Source organism: Prionailurus bengalensis, chromosome E3 (assembly GCF_016509475.1).
Source record: "Prionailurus bengalensis isolate Pbe53 chromosome E3, Fcat_Pben_1.1_paternal_pri, whole genome shotgun sequence".
Lineage (NCBI taxonomy): Eukaryota > Metazoa > Chordata > Mammalia > Carnivora > Felidae > Prionailurus > Prionailurus bengalensis.
The window spans coordinates 21,762,357-21,776,339 of record NC_057357.1 but is presented as its reverse complement, the minus strand read 5'-3'; the positions used below and the strand labels follow the sequence as shown (position 1 = coordinate 21,776,339).

Genomic DNA, 13,983 nt, shown 5'->3' with positions numbered 1-13,983 from the left:
TAATTCTAGAAGAAACTTGAAGGGTAAAGGGAAAAAAATTTTTTCCTCCACAGTGGTTGAAGGGTACAAACTTCCAGTTACGAAATGTGTAAGTTATGGGGATGTAATACCTCGCGGGGTGACTATAGCTAACAATACTGTATTGTATACTTGAAAGCAGGTAGGGGAGTAGATCTTGAAAGTTCTCACCACACACACATACACAGAATGTAACCTTGTTGGGTGATGGATGTGTTCACTAACCGTATTGCAGCAATCAGAATTCACAATATATACATATTAACTCATTACATTATATACCTTAAACTTACACAATGTTATATGTCAATTACATCTCAATAAAACTAGAAAAAGAACATTTTTACTCCTTTGAAATTTGAACCATATGAAGGTAGTAACTATTAAAAATTTTAAAAATCAGACTTTAAGAAAAAAATTAAACACAATGTGTAAGATGTGAATTGCTATGAGATAATAGAAAAAAATATATATATATATTGGTCCCTTCCCCCAGTTCCTAGCACAGGACTCCTAAAACCCTTGTAAATTCCCAAGTGATAAGAGCACTAGGGACATCTTTTGTTCTCATGAAGTGACTCTGGGTGGGCTCCTGGATCGTCCCTGGATGGCGCTGGTCACCAGAAAGACCAAGCCATGATTAGAAGCTTGGAATTTTCAGCCCCACCCCCATCCTCCAGAGAGGAGAGAGGGGCTAGATATTAGCTAACAATTGATCATGCCTACATGAGGAAGCCTTCATAAAATCCCAATAATATTGGGTTTGGGGGAGCATCCAGGTTGGGAACACATCCACACCAGGAGGAAGATGCACCCCAACTCCACAGAGACAGAAGCTCCTGCCCTTGGGACCCAGACCTTGACCTACGTATCTCTTCCACCTGGGTGTTCATCTATATCATTTACGACCAGGAGTGTCAGAAGTGAAGTGTTCTGTGTTAGTAGTAAAGGAGACACTCAAGGAAGAGAGTCGTAGTAGGGAAGAACGAACTGGGGTTTTGCCTACACAGGAAGGGGAAAAAGCTGAATTTTTTCATTAGGATCATGTTACGAAAACGAGGTATTAACACACTGGGATGACACGGTATAATAATCCCAACTGTCAATTGTTGAGTGCTTGCTGTGTTTGGGAACTTTCCATGCTTCGTTTTACTTTATCTTCCTGGACATCCTCCTTAAAATATGCCTTCCTGTGGCGCCTGGGTGGCTCAGCTGGTTAAGCGTCCGACTCTTGGTTTTGGCTCAGGTCATGATCTCACGATTCCTAAGATCGAGTCCCACGTTGGGTTCTGAGCTGACAGATTCTCTCTCTCTGTCCCTCCCCCACTCACGCTCTCTCTCTTTCTCTCTCTTTCAAAGTAAATAAATAAACTTTAAAAAAAAAATGCCTTTCTTTTAAATAGGAGGTAATTGAGCCCCAGAGAGGTTAAGTAGCTTGTCCAAGCTCGCACAGCTGGCAAGCTTCAAATTCATACCGGAGCAGTGGAAAAGATGGCGGGAATTGGTCCCAAAAGACTTGGGTTCAAGGCTCGATTCCTTTATTTACTAGTGCTGCTATTTGGAGGTGTATTTCTGAAACCCCTGAGCCTCGATTTCCCAGCTGTCCAAAGGAGATAAAATATTTACCTCATAGAGTTGTTGTGAAGATTATAAATAGTTTTGCAATTTGATAGACTCTACACAGTCTCTGTCTTGCTTACCATGTATCATTTTTCTAAAACCCGATAGAAGGCACAGTCATCTCAATGCTAATAACTTTGGTTCCCTCCTTGTCTTTTTTCACCCTCTTTTCTGTTTGGGGGAGACCATATCGTGGTGTAAGAATGTGGTGTTAGACACTGAGGTACACTCATGTTCACGCACTGGCTCTGCCATCTACTGGCTTTGGGAGACTACTCAACCTCTGCGAGCCTCAGTCTCCTTCGCCCTAAAATGGGGCCAATAATGGGTCCTGTGTCCCAGGGTCATTTGTGAGATGGGATAATGCATGTACGTTCTTTATCTGTTCGCAGTACCTCAGAGAGGCTTAACAAAGGACCCCCAAAGCGATACCTAGGGAAGGAATGACAACAGCACGTTATACATTATATACATTATAATGCGCTTTAATACGACCTAAACCAATTTTATTCTCAGATTGGCTCTTGACATTGATATTATGAGCTTCCCGTTTTCCGAATGAGGAAGCCATCGCGCAGAGGATTTTAGTAATATTCCAGAGTTGCCCCGTTAGGGCTCATCTACACCCAGGAATTCTTACTTTGAGAGCAGGGCTTCCTCTACATCAGCACGGTTCTGGAGAATCAAAGAGAAGTGAAAGGCTCCCAGGGAAGACGGTAGGAAGAAGTGAGGTTCACCTGCAGCCACCAAGAAACAGTTAAGAGGTCATAGCTGCCCAAAGAGTTCAGCGCAGAGAGCAAGCAGGGGAATATTAGTTTCTTGAGAATGCTGAGAAACGTATTGAACCAGCGAAGCTGAGAGGGCAATAGCCCTATTAAATGACCTTTTCTCTCCTCTCACATTTGCGCGCTGTGACCCAGACACAGCCGAATGGTTCGTGGATGTTCGCCTGGCAGTTTGCAGATACATACCTGGCCATCAACCCTGCTCCGTAAACCCCCATAACGGGGCAAGGTCAGACTAGAAAGGGAGGAATTTCAAGGATGCCCAAGCGACCCTTTGTACATTATTCACAGTCACTACGTCCAGCTTCACGTATGGATTTTTCTAAGGCATTCTAAGGAGATCTTCACTCCCCGAAATTTAGGTGCTGGACCTCCTCCATGTTACAGGGTCTTTAGATATTGTTGGATATCGACGATCAGCGAAGTTGAGGGTCTTTTTATATATGATGGCTCAGAGGGATTGCGCTCTGTTCTCAGATTCCCCCCACCCCTAAGTGGTAGCATGGCATCTCACGCCCGCCTGCGAATTCACTGTTCATAGATGGAAGGGCAGGGGTTGACGCGCCGAATCCATTAGCGATGGTGCTGAGAGGTGGTAGCTCCTTAAGACGTGTCAGGCACAGGCTTCAGGGCCTGGTGCGAATTGTGACTCTCTGCTTCCTGGCTGCGACTTTGGGCAAGTGCATGAACCCTCTAAAGCTTTGCCCGAGAAATAGTGGTACCGGGTTCATAAGGTTCTTCTAAATATGAAACGATTAATGTACCGCATCTGTCCTTAATCACCTAGCATCCCGTCACCTAAGCCACCAAACTGGCAGTCAGGATTCAGGCCGAGGAACCCAAGCTCTCTGGCGTCACAGTGGTTGATCATCATGAGCGCGAAGTATGAGCGGGGCTGGGAGGTTTTCAGAGACGGGCTGGAGACCGCGGTTACAATGCACGTGGCTTCTTAATACATCAGTGGCTCATTTATAGCGCTTTTGCTAAATGCCAAGCACTTTCCTAAATACTTTATATGTAGTGACTTTTTTTTTCACCTTCACAGCGATCCTATGAGGTGGGAGCCATTGTTAGCTCTGTTTCAGAGGTGAGGCACTGGCCCATGGGGATGAAAAGTGACACAAGTGGAGTCAAGCAGTGTCGTTTAGGGATCTACTAACCTACCATGTACCAACCATCATACTGAATTGCACCTACAATACTCACTAGAGCAGAATTTCTTAACTCCGGCACCATTGACATCTCGGGGCAGATAATTCTTCACTGCGGGTGCTGCCCTGTGCATTAGGATGCTTAGCAGCATCTCTGGTCTCTACCCGCTAGATGCCGGTAGCACTACCCTCCTGCCCGTTGCGATAACTATAAACGTCTCCAAACGTTATCACGTATTTCCTGGCGGTGGGGGTGCGTGCAAAATTGGCCTTTGTCTATTGGCCCTGCCATAGGGTGGCGCCCTCTCCCGCAGACTCTGGGTTAAGTCACGTGACTGTTTCCAGCAATGGGATACTAACAGGCTGTATGCACGCAGAGACTCGAAAAGTCCTCATCCACCAGGACCTGTCTTTTTGCTCCTCTTGGAAACCTGGGTTATCATGTGAACCAGCCCAGGCCAGCCTGCCAGACGATGAGATATTCATAGCTCGGCTGCCCCTGGCTGTCCTCGCTGACGGCCTGCCAATCCCAAACAGCTGGCAGCTGACCCTGGATGGATGAATGAGCTCCTCTAAGACCAGAAGAATTGCCCAGATGAGCATAACCCCAACTGCCAGCTCATACCCATGAATTAAGAAATGGCGGTTGCTTTAAGCCACCGTGTTTTGGAGTATTTTATCGAGGATACAGAAAAGGCTACGTTGAAACAATTCCCTTCCACGGATGAGGACACGCGGGTTCCAAGAGATTGAATCCGTTTCTGTGGCCACGCAGCCAGCACGTGATAGCACCAGGAAACAAGCTACTTCATCCCAGGTTCACAGTACTCGGGCATAAGTTGGGGAGACACGTTTGGTGGGACGAAGGACAGGAATTCAACGAGACAAAGAGGGCAGAGTAGCTGGGGCAAGGCTCAGCTGGAGTTGAGGAAAGCCCTGGTGAGGGGGGTGCTCAGTTTCATGCTGTTCATTTTCCATTTAGTTATCGGAAGGCCCTTTGAATGAGAGAGCCCTGTGGGGGCTGTCTTCACTGGTAGCAAGAGCCACATCTGAGGTCATTGTTCCTCAGGAGGAAGGGGTTTGCAGATCTGAGGCAGGAAAAAAGGAAGGCACGGGGAGCTGGTGTGGACCCAAGAATTCATCGAGGAAACTCCATGTGATTCCCTGTTAGCACTGCTGAAACTTTGCCTCCTGCCACCATTTGTTAAATTTCACCTTCCCCAGCGTGTTAGGGCTCCTGAACTTCTCCCCTCCCAAACAACAGAACCTCTCCCAGCTTCCATTTTGGGGGTACTTTGGGAGATGGCAAGTCTACTCCCAGTCCTGGCGTTTGCCCTGTGCTCTGCCACCTTTAAAGAGTGGACATACTCCTCTTGCTGAGCGTCCCTACGTCTGATCAGGTGGCTGGTACCAGTGTGCGTGGTCGTTCTAAGATGTTATGCACGTGGTGGCGTTGTCCCTTCTTTCTCTTCTGCAGTGAATCCCAGGCCCGTGCTTACGTAGGATGGGATCCAACTGTTTGGTCCTCTCTCTTTTTGATTCCACCCTCCCGTCTGGATCTGTTCATAGTAAGCGCTCAACAAATACTCGGTGCACTCATTTGCTTCTGTACATACTTGATTGAAAGACCCAAGACTTAGGTTAGAACGTAGCGGTGGGGTGGAGGCATCTTAGGAGGCCATTTTGGTGTCTCACTGTCGGAAAGTAGGCTCGTTTCCCGGATTTCGTGCTGACCTCAATTTTAACTCAATATATTACATCGCCCCGTAATTCTTTATGTGTCTGTGTCTCTTCCAGACTATTTAGTTCCCTGAGTCTTTCAAATGGTATCTTTCTGATTTTGAATCCTTATTATCGAACCCAGGATCTAGACGGTGTAATATAGATAAATAAGAAATATTTCTTGAACGAAGAAGTCTGCGTTTCCATCCAGGCCCCCTCCGCCCTACTTGCGTGGCATTGAGAAGGAAATCTTTCTAAGACTTATTTTTCTCAACTAGACCCTGACGATAATCATGCCTGCCCGACAGGGTTCTTGTAAGAATGAAATGAAACAAAATATATAGAAGTCCCTGAGACTTTTGTAAACATTGAAAGAACATTATTTCCCTTCTTTTCGAGTTAACCCATGTACGAAGGGGGGATGGGCACAGTGTTGTGTGGAAGGTACCAGATCATTGGGCTGGATCTTCTGCAATTGTACTCCAGATCTGCCTCATTTACATGCATCCATTCCCTCCAATAAGTGACTCGAGGGCCTGGTTTTCTCTTTTTGTTCTGTCAAGCACCAGCCTTCCCCAGGTGGTGTCTCTGCGATTAATGGCTACAGAAACACGAGGGCCGGGGCAGGCTGGTTTTTCTTGGCTTCTTTTTTGAGTTTGTAATCTTAGCTGTCATCCCCTTGGCTCCGAAGATTATTAAGCATTCCACAAGGAAGGCATTCTCTTTAAAATGGTTCTGAAACAGCCATGATTGAGGAAAGCCACTTCCCCTGCATTGCACAACCCCCCTAACCTCCCCCCGCCCCCTTGCCCGATATCTAGCCAAGAGTCATCCGTGACCTTGGCAAAGAGGAGGCATCTTGCCTCTTCCCAAGCTCAATTATCAGGAGATAACCTCTGTGAGTTGGTTAAATAGGATTTCTCTTTCTTTTCCATTCTTTTTTTTTTTTTTTTTCTTTAGCTCCGCGGCAAAAGGCCTTGCTGGATACGGCAAGGACAAATATGTACCATGTTCGAGGCGAGCTTTCAGTTTTGTTGGGGAGAGAGATTGCGCATCAACCCGGAGATGTGTACACTCTGCCTTTGCACAGAGAACTTCAAAAATTGCTCTCCAGAGATTTGCTCAAAGGCTGCGAGGCCTGTTGGTTAACGTATAATGTACCATGTGCTTTTCTTCTTATAAATATTTTAACTTTCTTTCGCTCCGGATCCCGTGTTTCAAAGCCAGATTTCTTTTCCTTTCTTCCTAGAATTGTGCCTTCTCCCCAGCACCCCAAGCCGTTTTCGTCCTGCCCAAGGCTTGCATTCAGGTAAGTAAAACCAGCCTTCCTCTCTCTGCCCTCGCAGCCTCTTTCCACTGGGCAGCTGTTTGCGCTTTGAGGGAATTCTTCCATTTTAGTTTATGTTTTTATGCCCACCTGCCACCCACCCCCAATGCTCAGGTCTTAAGCCCCTTTTTTTATCTGAGAGTAATGTATATTTTTTCTTCCTGTTGTGTTTGTGCTTTCATAGAATGTTAATTCAACCGACATTGATCGATGCTCTCTCCAGATCAACCTCTGTGCTAAGAGATGGTGACATGTGGGAAGTTTTTTCCAGGAAGAACTCACAATCTGCAAATATGATGTTCAAAAAATTATCTATCTATCTATCTATCTATCTATTTATCATCTATCACCTATCTATGTATCAATTATTTATCAATCATTATCTATCTACCTATTGATTATCTATTTATCTATCCATCTATCCTATAGATATCTGTGTAGATCTCTCCCTGTATCTGTCTAGATCTATCTACCTAGATAGAAAGATAGATAGAAATAAAGACATTGATACAGATTTACAGATAGATAGGTAGGTAGATAGATAGATAGATAGATAGATAGATACTGTGCAAGGAAGCATAGAGAAAATCTAATAGAACTTTGCTCAAGACGTTGAGTAAGGGGATCATGAAAACCTTTTCTTTAGAGCTCTGTATGAATGTATGAATAGTTGATAGGTTTTATTCAGCTGTATTTGCAGAGGAAAGATATTCCAAGCAGAAGAAATAACATACAAATAGTTATAGAAACTTGTAAGAATGTAGCCTGTGATGTTGGAGAAGAATGGGAATGTGGCGTGGCTGAAGACCGGAGGAGATGATGATAAATCGAGCTGGCCAGATAACCAGGGCTCACACGGGGTCCTTCACATCAGACTGAAGAATAGAGCTTGGGCCTCGCCCTGTGGATTGTGAGGGGCTGTTGCGGGGTTTTGCCGTTGCGTAACCTGTTCAAATTAGGAAATTACTGTAAGTGACAGTGAAGAATGGATAAATTCAATAAGAAATTGGGGCAAGTTATTCCTTATCCTTTCCATTTGCCAAATCCTGGCCAAAGTTTCCAACAAGTTCTTGAGAACAGGCCAGCACAAAATCAACCAGCCCACGTCCCAGAATCCCCCAGATCAAATGCAGACTGTACTCCTCGTGAAAAGCCAGCAGCCCACCGTCACCAGCTCAGGACTGAACCAAGCGCACAGGTTGACTCCCAGGACCTGAGAGCCTTTATCCTGTTGACGTTCTGGCCTTGTGATCCTGCTGTTATTTCCACCTCACTCACTCTGATTCTTGGTTACCATCACATCGCAGTGATCTCTAACTGAAGACAAGACTTTTAATTCTTTGTTTCCCCAAATATTGTTATTGAAGTCCAGGAAATGTTGTTCAGGACTATCTCCTATCAGCCGGTATTTAGGTGAGGGCTTCGGTTCTCCCAGGAAGACAGGGTTACCCCCTCCTCTGGATACCCACAGTGTTTTCTGCATATGAAAGTTACAGGATTTACCATAATGTACTCACGGTTATGTCTTCGAGAGGCAGCACAGCGTCGTGATGAAGAATGCATCTAGAACCGGAAAGCCTGGCTTTGAACCTGGGTTGTCCTTTACTGTCTGGAGTGAGCTTGAGTAAGTACCTTACCCTTTGCCATAGCTTCCTTATCTGAACAATGAAAATGCTGTTACCTAACGTATGAAGTTTGTCGTGAGGAGATGATGAGGCCCGTGTGTGAAGCACTTAGAACAGCAACAAACACACGATAAGCACTGGCAAAAGTTGTCATTATTTCTTGAGTTGTCAGACTCTTCTAGTGCTTCCTGATCTCTGCCATGTGATGGTACACATGAACAATGGTGTGATTTCAAGGGCACACTGGGAGCAATGGAGGAGCCTGCCATGTGCTTTGACCACATGGAGGGACTTACCCACCCCGAGACCCTCCTGGCTGCCCCAGTGGCTGATGGGATTAAACTTTCTGCACACCTGTCACCGATTTGTGGGAGATTCTGACCTGGCAGACTGTGTTTATCAAAGACGGAGATGGAGATGAATGTTATTACCTTTGTATCCCATGCGCCTAGCACAATTTTTGTCAGAGTGCAGGTTCTTAATACATATTTCAACAAATTATGAAGGGAAGGCAAGGCGACCCTTCCTCTCTTTGCCACCTAAGGTGACGAGCTCTTCTCGTGGGAAGACCGTGTTCACTAGCTATATCTGTCTTTGTTATTTTCTGCCCAGGTCATGCATTTTGACATTCTAAAATTACTGTCACTTCTGCAAAATTACTTTGGGAGAAGGGACAAGAAGGGCATTTTGGAAGACACATTGTTCCTGAGTACTTGGGGAGGTTGGAGGTCGGCAGAGTGTTTTTGCTCGGACCGCCGGGAAATGCGTGGTCATTCACAGGCTCTGAATCAGTCCCACTGGGCGGAAATGTTTATTTTTTAACAAGTGGCCCATTTGGTGGTGCATCCTTCAAAATGGAGAGAGGGAAGCCATTCTGTTCAGCTGTGGCAAGAAGCCACAAGTAGGTCAAGAAGTTCTTGGAGTGAAAATCTTCACGGGAACCATACGCCTAGAGGTAAGAATGGATCCCAGATTCTAGTCTAGATAAGAAACTAAATCTTACTAATCGGTAGACTCCATTTCTAAACTGTTCATTGGGAGATCGCAGTTCAAGATAGCTCAAGTAATTGAAATGGCCAAACAGATGTTAAAAAAAATTTTTTTAATGCTTATTTATTTTGAGAGAGAGAGAGAGAGAGTACAAGTAGGGGAGGGGCAGAAAGAGAGGGAGTGCGTCACAGAACCCAAAGCAGGCTCCGAGCTGTCAGCACGGAGCCCGACACAGAGCTCGAATCCACGAACCACAAGATTATGACCTGAGCTGAAGTCTGACGCTCAACTGAACCGAGCCACCCAGGCACCCCATCTAATAAGTGTTTTAAAAAATGGGAGAAAATCTCTGTCAGTAACAGGAATCAAGGAAAAATGCTATTCGTGCTATTCATATGCTCAGATAAGGGCTTTCTACGAGACAGAGCAATGGTTCCCCAAATTTGTACCTTATCCAAATGACAAATTTAAAGCACCTTACTTTCTCCAGTATTCAAAACATTTTATGTATTTTAATCTTATCAAAAATTACAAGAACAGTACCAAAAAAAAAATGCCTGTATGCTCTTTATTCAAATTCATCTCTATCTTTGAAAAATAAAGATCACTTATTTTGAACTGTAAGTGATTAATTTCTGTGTCCAAAGGCATCTGGTTGTCTTTTGCACAGAACTCTTTGCCGTCGGATTTCGCAGTTGGTGGTAAGGAACTGAAACGCTCAGGCCTTAGGGCCTCCCTTTATCCATGAAATCACAGAAGAAGCCAGCTGGGTGAGGAAGCTGCTGAAGGAGTCAGAAACCCTGGCGCAGACTTTTTCCTTTGCCAGCAGAGATGGCTGGTTCGAAAGAGGGATCGATTGATCTGTCTAAATTCCCAGGGAGTGGAGGTGACAGAAGGCATCACGATTCATTGGCTAGACATACCTGCTCTAGCTGCCAGGCCACAGTTGTCAATCCAAAGCACTTCTGAAAATGAGGCCAGAACCCACGTTAATGAAGCCTGATTGCCTCGGAATTATTGTTGGATTAATTAGCAGCTTTGCCAGTAGGTCCATTTGTCCAGGGTCAGTAACAATTTATGGGGAGTCACATTTAAATACTTTCGTTCAATTCAACCAGCATTTCCTGTCCCCACACAGCACAGAGCCCCGGACAGGCCCAGTACAAGCAAAGGAACTAAACTAAGCATCAGATGGCGGGTTCTAGGGTCCCCTGTGCCATAACGTTCTGAGCGGAGAGAAGGGAGAGGGCCAAGGATTGCCATAGAGAAGGCTTAGGGAAGAAAATCTTCACATGGCTGGCTTACTAAATCCAAGGGAAACAAAATGAATTTCAGAGCAATACTAGTCAAAACTGATATCTAGCTATCTGTATTAGGCAGTATCCTTTTTTTATTATTGTTTTATATTAGATAGAAGTTATTGTCAAATTGGCTTTCATACAATACCCAGTGCTCATCCCGACAGGTGCCCTCCTCAATGCCCATCATCCACTTTCTCCTCTCCCCCACCCCCCATCAACCCTCAGTTTGTTCTCAGAATTTAAGAGTCTTTTCCATATAGACAATATCCTTTTGATTGCAATTGACAGAAACCCAACACCAACCAGCTGAAACATCAAGTACAAAGATCAAAACAACAAACAAAGGACACGTAATGACTTCTGTAACGGCAACATTCGATGGATTATCTCACATCAGGAATGGCTGGATCCAGGTGTCCAAATGATCCAGGTGCTTTGTTTTCTTCTATATATGGTTCCTTCTCAGGCCTTCTTAGCATCATAGTTTGAGTTAACCTACCACCACTCCCATCACTAAAAGCAGAATCTGGGGGTGCCTGGGTGGCTCAGTCGGTTAAGCCTCCAACTTCTGCTTAGGTCATGATCTCATAGTTGGTGGTTTCAAGCCTGTCATCGGGCTCCGTGCTGACAGCTTGGAGCCTGGAGCCTGCTTCGGATTCTGTGTCTCCTTCTCTCTCTGCCCCTCCCCCACTCGTGCTCTGTTTCTCTCTCTCTCAAAAATAAATTAAAAAAAAAAAATCAGACTCTGGTGCAGGTAGTCTATTTGGGAGATGTAGTGACCATGCAAATGCACCACTCAGATCCGATGCTGCAGGAAGTACAGTTGCATCAGGATACACTTCCTGATCCACATCACGTGCACGTGAAAGCCACGCTTCCCATGGGCTGCTCCCAGGAATGCCTGAGCACAGTCAGGGCACTGAAACCGGCCCACGAGTGTGGTAGATGCGGGACTCCCCTGACAGATGGCTTTGGCTGGAGAGCCCCTCCCTGGCCTGGCCAAACTTGTCTTGAACTGCACCGCTGCCCATGGCTGCCTGCCTGATTACCCCCTCCATCCTTCTCCCCTTCTCTCCCCTTTGCAGAACGAGACCCGCCTTCGCCAGCTCCTCCCCTGTTTGCCTTTACAAATACTTCTCCCAATAAACTCCTTGCATGTCTAATCTCATCTGGGCACCTGCTTCTCGGGGGCACCAAACTAACACAGGAGGTGACCCCAGGAAGTGATAGAGTAGGCAGTTAGTTAGAGGTGAGCCGGAGGCAAGGGCGGTGATAAGTAGGTTACACATTAGAAGCGTGGGGGCACAGCATCCTGACTTTGTGGCTCTCAACATCCTGGCCTGATGGCTTCCAGCACTGCGGGATTGACAGACCGAGAGCTACAGGTGCAGAACATGCTCTCGTCTCTTCACCTCTGCCCTGCGGTAACTCCTAGACTCTTTATGATGCATCTGCATTGTGGTTTTACCCTCGCCGCCCGGCCCCCCAATGGAAGAAGGCTACCATGTCGGTTCTGGTACAAACCTTAAAGGGTCAAAAACTCCCCCTCCTGACCAGGGGGAGGAGTCCCCCAAATGATTGGAAGCAGCCTCTATTAGAGACCACCATGTCACCATGGCCATGACCCAAGACCCCTGCAGCCACAGGGCAGTTTCCACCTCTGGGCCTGCCCACCCTCCCGGCCTGAGAGCGTACTGTCCTTAACAAACTGCCGTATGCTAGCTGCTTTCCTTCCGGCTGTCTTTACGGGAACACAGATCCCTCCGCAAACCTTTTCTTGGGGAATCCAATAACCGAGACCTCCCTACACACAGCGCAGACTCTCCTGCCGGCAAGAGAAGCACAAGGGAGGAAACTGGGGAGGTGGGACTGAGGTGGGAGAAACGGCGATCCACGAGGCACTGGTGAGCCGGTGACCACTGTGGGGGCGTCACCCTGGGATGTTCTTAGAGACCGCGTAGGGCGCGCTCAGGACCACCCCATCAGAGAGCATCCCATCAGAGAGCAGGGGCACCCTAGCGTTAATCCGCTGCTTTCCGTTTCCTGTTGGCGAAGGTTGTCTGAGTGTATCAGCTCTCTCTCACTTCAAGCTTGAGAGGAGGGTCCTGGGCGCCAGCGGAAGCCTTCAGGCAGAGAACAAGAGAAGCAGGTGCCTGAGCTGGGAACAGCCTGGCACCGCCGTAGCCGAACTCAGGTGGGCGCGGCGTCTGCAGCTTCTGCTACACTCGGGATGAACACGAGGCGGGGCCCCCAGCGGCTTACAATCCCCGGTAGGATAACCGTTCCAGAGAACGCTTCTTTTTCAGGAATTTCAGGCCCAGCCTTCTGATTGGCCAGGCTCGTGTCACATGACCACCCGTGAGCCAATCACTGTGCCTGCGGAAACAGAGTGTCTTGTCACCCTGGAGGGTACGACCAGGCCACGTCGCTGCCTCTCAGGTAACAAGAATTGCGCCGGCGTGCCTCCCTGCAAGATGGGGGGGCCTCTAACCCCCCCCCCCCCCCCCCGCCACCGGCTGACGGCTTGGAAGATAGAGGAAGATTCTAGATGGCAGCACTACCCGTGTCCACTGAGGAGGTAGGTGCATGCAAGCTGGTGCCTGCCGACCTCGGTGTCCCATGCATTCTCCGGTGTCACCAGTTCACCCCAAAGCACGCTGGATGCAATTACCGGATGTCACTTCCTGGTGGGGAAGCATCGCTTTGCTACCCTCCATGCTGAGCTTTCGTCGGCTGAGCCTTCAATGGCGGGGTCCTCGCTGGCTCAGGGCACGGGGAGCCGGAGACCGCCAAGACCGCCTGCCTCCTCGCTCCTGGACCCCCTTCCTCGCCAGCCCTGGAAGCGAGCCGGCAGCCTCGGAGACGTGCTGCGACAGCTTTAAACACTTATTTTTTCAGCCACGGGCCCAGGCCATGTTTGTGTTCGGTTCGGGAGGTGGCCTCTGCCCCACGGCCCTGCGGTGGGGAAACAGGAGAGGTGTACAATTAGCGATTAACAGCTTTATCTCTCCTCCCATGTAAGAGACATAATTAGGCGCTTCCATCTGTTCCCGATACCTGCTGGAGTCAGCCATTCACACCTCAGCCAGATATTACGGTGAGTAGGAGGGCCCGAAAAGGAAACATTTCAAAAATAACTCACGTTTTGTTGTTTCAGACATCCTGCCCCTATGGAGTGGGTCTCCAGCTTTGCTTCCCCCAGATGTACACAATTTGCTACGTGCTGGCAAGGAAAGGTGCGAGCTGACGAATATGGAAGCTGATGGCACATGATTTTCCCAGGCACCGAGAGCTTCCGTTTAAAGAGACCAGGCTTGGTGTGCAAGATACCCATATGCCGACTAGTGGGGTGCTGTCCCGGTTGGGGCCGTGGCACGGAGTAGGTGTTGGGCGCACACACTGAGACGGGAAATATTTTCGGAGCCAGAGTCCAAATTTGGAAGG

General features: G+C 47.5%; 1 long non-coding RNA gene across 1 annotated transcript; it reads left to right on the top strand.

Annotated features, from left to right (window-relative positions):
• The first annotated feature begins 6,362 nt into the window (after positions 1 to 6,362).
• On the top strand, positions 6,363 to 11,137 carry LOC122471532. The gene is made up of 3 exons (XR_006294202.1): positions 6,363 to 6,605; positions 8,156 to 8,247; positions 10,828 to 11,137. It is a non-coding gene; the product is annotated as an uncharacterized LOC122471532 (long non-coding RNA).
• Positions 11,138 to 13,983: the final 2,846 nt, after the last annotated feature.